Source organism: Babylonia areolata, chromosome 21, assembly GCF_041734735.1.
Source record: "Babylonia areolata isolate BAREFJ2019XMU chromosome 21, ASM4173473v1, whole genome shotgun sequence".
NCBI classification, from domain to species: Eukaryota; Metazoa; Mollusca; class Gastropoda; order Neogastropoda; family Buccinidae; genus Babylonia; species Babylonia areolata.
This window is the reverse complement of record NC_134896.1, coordinates 41,279,583-41,285,381: the sequence shown is the minus strand read 5'-3', so window position 1 is coordinate 41,285,381 and position 5,799 is coordinate 41,279,583.

The window sequence follows — 5,799 nt, the reverse complement described above, 5'->3', positions numbered from 1 at the left end:
GAGAGAGAGAGAGAGAGAGAGAGAGAGAGTCCTTCCCATATGAGAGAGAGAGAGAGAGTCCTTCCCATATGAGAGAGAGAGTCCTTCCCATGTGAGAGAGAGAGAGAGAGATTCCTTCCCATGTGAGAGAGAGAGAGAGTCCTTCCCATATGAAAGAGAGAGAGAGTCCTTCCCATATGAGAGAGAGAGTCCTTCCCATATGAGTGAGAGAGAGAGAGAGGGAGAGAGAGTCCTTCCCATAAGAGAGAGAGAGAGTCCTTCCCTTATGAAAGAGAGAGAGTCCTTCCCATATGAGAGAGAGAGAGAGAGTCCTTCCCATATGAGAGAGAGAGAGAGAGAGAGTCCTTCCCATATGAGAGAGAGAGAGAGAGAGAGACCTTGACTCGGTTTATTCATAAAAAATTGGCCCTCATTAAGAGAAAATGTGAGCAACACATAACCAAACGAAAAACAAGTGCATCAATATAAGGGCACAAACAGTAATGTACAACAATGTGGATCTTTTTATGAACTAACTGTTTCCCCATATCAAAATACAATATACAGATATGAAGGAATTCACAAATCAGTTGAAGCAGATGACACGAATAACGATAGTTCAAAACAGTAACTTTTGAAATATTATTGAAGCTTAAATGATCATTCTTGATTATTCCGTAGCGCGGTACAACAAAGAAGAAACTGTAATTCGTTTTCCTGTGGGGCTGTCTTCAGAAAACCCAGTAAATACCCATCAGTAAAGCACCTTCACACATTCCTGTACATAGACTTGTTAGATTGCCAATTCTTGGTATTCCTAACATGAATCTTTTTGTTTCATACTTTGAATGTATGCCCGTGTCTAAAACGTGATACAGTTTTAGTTACTGTCACAACTGAAAAATGTTTTCTGATAATCAGATCTTCTGCTGTTCGAAATGTGAAAACACTATTCTTGGCAAGTGCATTCGGTATTCGATGAAACTTTCATGCATTCCGATGCTTCGAAGAAAACGAAATACATATTACAATAAACAAATCCACGCTTGGTTATCCATATATTCATATCTGTGCCATCGATATGATAGAGCAGATTGAAAACGAGGTATTGGCCTCCCGTTTCTAACGATTTAATCCATTAAAGCTAGACCAACACCCTGTCATCATCCATGATTAAAACAGCTGATTTCGCATCAATTCTGTAGTCGATCGTTTTCTTCATTCCAGCCTCTGGGTGCACTTCTACCGGAGGTGAACCTCTGCTTCATTTGACTGTGATGAATCGCCGCGGCATTTGGAGAGAGAGAGAGAGAGAGAGAGAGAGAGGAAACGAAACGAAACGAAACGAATTTTATTTCAAGAGGGTAGTGGAAGAAGTATTACTACTTTTTATATCCAGAAAAAAAATCTGAAATAACACATATACAGGAAGAGTAAAGAAAGCTGGAGAGAGAGGAGGGTTGGGTGGGGGAGTGAGAGAGGGGGGGGGCGTAGGGAGGGGGGGGTGAGAGTGGGTGTGAGAGAAAGGCGGGAAGGGAGGTGGAGGGTGAGAGTGGGTGTGAGAGAAAGGGGGGTAGGGAGGGGGGGGAGAGTGGGTGTGAGAGAAAGGGGGGTAGGGAGGGGGGGGGGGGGAGAGTGGGTGTGAGAGAAAGGCGGGAAGGGAGGGGGAGGGTGAGAGTGGGTGTGAGAGAAAGGGGGGTAGGGAGGGGGGGGGAGAGTGGGTGTGAGAGAAAGGGGGGAAGGGAGGGGGAGGGTGAGAGTGTGTGTGAGAGAAAGGGGGGTAGGGAGGGGGGGAGAGTGTGTGTGAGAGAAAGGGGGGTAGGGAGGGGGGGGAGAGTGGGTGTGAGAGAAAGGGGGGTATGGAGGGGGGGGGAGAGTGGGTGTGAGAGAAAGGGGGGAAGGGAGGGGGGGGGGAGAGTGGGTGTGAGAGAAAGGGGGGAAGGGAGGGGGAGGGTGAGAGTGTGTGTGAGAGAAAGGGGGGTAGGGAGGGTGAGAGTGTGTGTGAGAGAAAGGGGGGTAGGGAGGGGGGGGGAGAGTGGGTGTGAGAGAAAGGGGGGTAGGGAGGGGGGAGAGTGGGTGTGAGAGAAAGGGGGGTAGGGAGGGGGGGGGAGAGTGGGTGTGAGAGAAAGGGGGGGAAGGGAGGGGGGGGGAGAGTGGGTGTGAGAGAAAGGGGGGTAGGGAGGGGGGGGGAGAGTGGGTGTGGGAGAAAGGGGGGTAGGGAGGGGGGGGGGGAGAGTGGGTGTGAGAGAAAGGGGGGGTAGGGAGGGGGGGGGAGAGTGGGTGTGAGAGAAAGGGGGGTAGGGAGGGGGGAGAGAGAGAGAGAGAGAGAGAGAGGAGACAAGACAAAATCTCTATTATGCAGGGTAATAGACAAGTAAGTAACATGCTTTTTTGCATCCAGCCCTCGCCATAAAGAGGGAGTAAAACTAAAGAAGCGAAAATGAGCAAAAAGAAGAGAGAGAGAGAGAGAGAGAGAGAGAGAGAGAGAGAGAGAGAAGCCGTCAAGCTTGGGCCATGTTGTCAGGAGTGACAGTCAAGTGGCATGCTGGCACCTGAACTGACACCTAGCAGATGACACTTGACATTGCGGAGAACCCCTTCTTATTGCTGTGACGAGGAGCTCTTCAGCCTGGGATATAATCTGACGGACGACCTCACATACACACTTAGGACAACACGACCCTGTCAATACTTGATAATTTAAAAAAGTCTCTTTTTTTTACATTTTATCTTCGACTTCACTTTCCTCTTCATACTTTCGCCTTGTCTTGAGCAGTATTACATTTTCTTACGGATGAAAAATGGGACGATTTCAGTTTTGTTTGTTTCTTTCTTCTGAGTTTTTGTTTGTGGGCAACTGAAATAGCACATTTGGAGTGGATTGAATTTTTGTTTCCCGGTATCCGAATTAACGAATGAAATGAAAGCTGTGGTGACCACGTGTTTATTTTTCTGGAGCTGGGCAAGTAAAGGGAAGAGGCGATGCTAAGAGAGTATAGCTTGCAACTGGTTTTCAGTTTCAGTTCCAGTTCCTCAACTGCGTTCATATACGCCACACCACATCTGCTAAGCAGATGCCGGCTGACCAGGAGCCAGTCGCATTGCTTGGTTCTAACTTTTTGACAGTTGGTGGTGGTGTATCCATCGAGATCGATGATGACCATCGTTGTCATCCAGCTGGGGGATGGGGGAGTGTGGTGGTGGGGGTGGGGGGTGGGGGTGCTCATGAATCTATCTGTGAATGCGCAGATGGCTGAATAGTCCAATCTGCGCACGAAATGTTCGCTGACAGTTGGGGCAGACAAAGACAGGCATATCATTGTCAGGGAGCTTGTTTGCCCGTGACTTTCTGGCCTGCCTCTTCTGAACAACTGCAGCAGTCCTGTTGGCCTCGCACAACTTGGCGCCTTTGTGCACAGCAGCGCGCCATTTGTCACGGTCCACTGCAGATTCCTCCCAGGAGTCAGGGTTGATATCAAACGCTTTCAGAGAGACTTTCAGAGTATCTTTTTGACAGTTACACGTGACTAAATGACTACGTTGACCGAACTACGCCATTGGTCAGTTCCATGCTGCATACAGTTAGTAGCGGGTAACGACCATACTAGGCTCTTCCGTCCGAGCAATGCAACTGGCTCGCTGCAGCAGTATAACACAATGCGCTAGTCAGGCCTTGAGTGCATGCATATTATGCGTTTGTGTGTCAGAGTGGATTTTACCATAATTTTGCCAGAGGACAACACTTATGTTGCCATGGGTTCTTTTAAGTGCGCCAAGTGCGTTCGGCAAGGGGAACCTCGGTTTATCATTTCAACCGAATGACTTGTGACTGGGAAGAAAAAAATGGGAATAAAATGACAGTCATTGGGTCAGGAATAATTTGCGCAAAATATGGAAATGATGAAGCAGAAATAAAATATAGATAAGACTTGAAAGCATTGCATGTTCACAAAGTGCAAGGTAGGTTAACAAAATGAATGAAGAAATAGATTTTGGATGGATATATTTTGCTTGAGCATAACAGCACTGCGTTCTTTGAAACAAAAATGAAAACGGAAAAATTTTGTCCAAAAATGATTTTAAAACAGAAGATCGTAGCTTATATCATATGCTCTAATTTTGGGAAATATTTTTGACTGAAAATACAGACACAGACATACACGCACACGCACATGTACACACACACACACACACACACACACACACACACACACAGACATACACACACACACGCACACACAAGGAAAAAAAGAAAAGAAAAAAAGAGAGAAAAAAACTACACACACACACGCACGCACGTACACACGCACCTACGCACGCACACACGCCACTACACACTTACATTCGCATGTGCATAATCATACAGAGAGATGGAAGGGAATGGGGTGGATAAAAAGACATAGATTCGAAGAAGAAGAAGAAGGAGGAGGAGGAGGAGGAATGTTGGACTCTGAAGAAAATACTGGACGTCATAACAGTAGGAGAAGAAGAAGGAGGAGGATGAATGTTGGACTCTGAAGAAAATGCTGGACGTCATAACAGTAGAAGAAGAAGAAGAAGGAGAAGAAGAAGGATGAATGTTGGACTCTGAAGAAAATGCTGGACGTCATAACAGTAGGAGAAGAAGAAAGAAAGAAAGAAAGACAGAAAGAAAGAAAAGGGAGGAGGGACGCAAATGGATGCAAGACAGATGCCTTGCGATTTTTCACGTCCGTTTTTGTTTGATCAGCTTCCGCCTCTCTCGCCTCCACTTCCCGTCTCCATCATTTTATGCATATTTTGTGTGTGTGTGTGTGTGTGTGTGTGTGTGTGTGTGTGTGTGTGTGTGTGTGTGTGTGTGTGTGTGTGTGTGTGTAGTGTGTGTGTGTGTGTGTAGTGTGCGTGTGTGTGTGTGTGTGTGTGTGTGTGTGTTTGCTTTTTACCTCCCCATAGAGTTGGATGTAAACACACACACACACACACACACACACACACACACACACACACACACATAATATAAACTTGATATGCATATTGCTCGGTAAACTCGTAAAACATTTTTTTTTACTTTTCGTTCCATTCTGCATACTTTTTCTTGCAAACCCAAACCTTTTTTGTTTACATAATTTTATGAAATTGCATTCTGTCATCACATCGCGACGAGTGGAATTCAGAGAGAGAGACAGACAGACAGACAGACAGACACAGAGACAGAGACAGAGAAAGAAGGGGGGACTGGGGAGAGGGAGGCAGGCAGGAGAGTGAGAGATAGAAATAGATAGATAGATAGAGGAAAAGAGGAAGATATGGGAGAGAGAGAGGGGCTGGGGGAGGGGGAAGAGAGAGACGAGACAGAGAGAGAGAGACAGACAGACAGACAGAGAAAGAGAGGGCCATTCATGATTTCGAAGTTTACAGTCCTTGACCCTTGACCCTCATGGCTGGCAGACCCTCCAGTGTGCACGTCACGCACGTAAAATAACCCAGAAGGTTACCCCTGGTGAAAACAATACAGAAATAACCCAATGTTAGAGACCCTCAGACACACGCAAACATTGAAGTATGACGTAATGCAGTGCAACACAATATACCTTCGTAAATACAGTGCAAAACAATGCAAGTGATTGTACATGTCTGATAGTAGCGTTCGACTATGACCATCAGAACAGCAGAGGAGGCAACTGCTGTCCTGATTATCTTGAGCTAGAAATTGATAAAAGTGGACAGTGTCTTGCCCAAGTTTCATCCCCACTCTCTTGGCCAAGAGGGCTTTGAGACAGTCTGTGTTCGGGTGGTACCCATAGGCCAACTAATCTCCACTGCTGCAGCACGAAGAGCCAG